The following is a 1,497-nucleotide window of genomic DNA, read 5'->3' as shown; positions in this document are numbered from 1 at the left end:
CCCGGGCGCCCAGCGCACGCTCCCTGTAAGTACTCTGAAATAAAGAGATCCCATAAACTGCAGCTACTAATGATTCTATGGAAATTATTGACACCCAGTTTGTAGATACAGTCCATGCCAGAGAAGTCACAAAGGACAAAAAAGAATAATGAATTTCAGTACTCTGGACAATTCCTATTTTACAACACTTAATACCTTCTTACCCAAACCTATGCCATTTTCTTACCCAAATAAACATTTTCTTGCACTAGAGTATAAATTTTATCAGTTTTAGATATTTTACATCTCAATTAACTTCAAGAATATAAATACTGTGTCATGTTACAGAGTTTTAAGGATAATCAGAGTTGATGTACTCTAAAATGTTGATCTAGTAGCAAATTTTATGAGACACATTATTCCTTTAAAGGGTTATTTCATGAATAAAATCTGAATGCCACCAGCATGTCAAACACTGTAAAGATATAGTCTCTTCCAAAAACAATTCAAAATCCCATGGAAAAGCAAATCAGTAAGCAATTAAAATGGAGTTATGACAGGGGCCTCTCTGAGTACACAGAGGCCACAGAGAATGTCTAGGCCTGTCTAGAGCAGTAAGAGTAACTATGTTATGAAGGTAATGGCTTTTCAAAGAAGCAAAGAAAGGTAATGATTAAAAATGAAGTTACTGCTGACAGCACAGGAAGAACACAAGACATGGTATAGTACACAGAATAAACTGGTAAGATACCAGAAATGGCCAAGTTCTACAAAACTGTTTTCTTTTTTTAAAAACATTTTATTTATTACTTTTATTTAATGTGTATGCGTGTATTCCCTGCTTGTAGGTAAGTGTACCCATGTCATGCAATGCCCGCAGAGGACAGAAGAGGCTACTGGATCCCCTGGGACTGGAGTTACAGACAGCTGTTAGCTGCCATGTGGGTGCTAGGATTTGAACCCGGGTCTTCTGCAAGAACAACTAGAGTTCTTAACTGCTGAGCCATCTGTCCAGCCCCAACAAAACTGTTTTCAATTTAGATTAAATCTATACAGAAAAATCCTAAATCAGTCAAGGATTTGGAGGGAATAGCCCCAAAATCCAGGTAGACTGATTTAAATGAAGTTTCAAAACAAATCAAATTATATTTTTTGGATAGGAAAGAATTTAAAGAGTAAGAAAAAATGGAGAATTACCTCCTTTTGTAGTGTCATTCTGAGCCTGGATGCCATGATGCAAAGAATTATGAACAGCAGAAAGAAGATCTGACGCTTGAACCATCAATTTTTGAGCTTCTGCAACAGCACTGGTCTAGCAAACAAATCACCAAAAACATTCTTACAAGGGTATTCTTTCACTCAAAGATATAGATTAAATAGGAAAATCCTATAAATAATGAAATTAAATGTTTACTGCAATGATACTGGTTTTCATAAATAATTCACTTAATGAAGGATGCCCCAAATCCTGATAGAATAAAAAATATTTTTCTCCCTCAAATCTGTATCTTACACAAC

General features: G+C 35.6%; 1 long non-coding RNA gene across 1 annotated transcript in view; it reads right to left on the bottom strand.

Moving 5' to 3' along the window:
• Window positions 1-1,181: 1,181 nt before the first annotated feature.
• Window positions 1,182-1,497, bottom strand: part of LOC103732351 — a 1,760-nt gene continuing 1,444 nt past the window's right edge. Inside the window, exon 3 of the long non-coding RNA XR_607195.2 lies at window positions 1,182-1,291. This is a non-coding gene — a long non-coding RNA (uncharacterized LOC103732351). The remainder of the gene's footprint in view (window positions 1,292-1,497) is intronic.

Source organism: Nannospalax galili, unplaced genomic scaffold (assembly GCF_000622305.1).
Source record: "Nannospalax galili isolate Female #2095 unplaced genomic scaffold, S.galili_v1.0 scaffold5355, whole genome shotgun sequence".
Classification (NCBI taxonomy): Eukaryota; Metazoa; Chordata; class Mammalia; order Rodentia; family Spalacidae; genus Nannospalax; species Nannospalax galili.
This window is presented reverse-complemented; position numbering and strand designations above follow the sequence as displayed.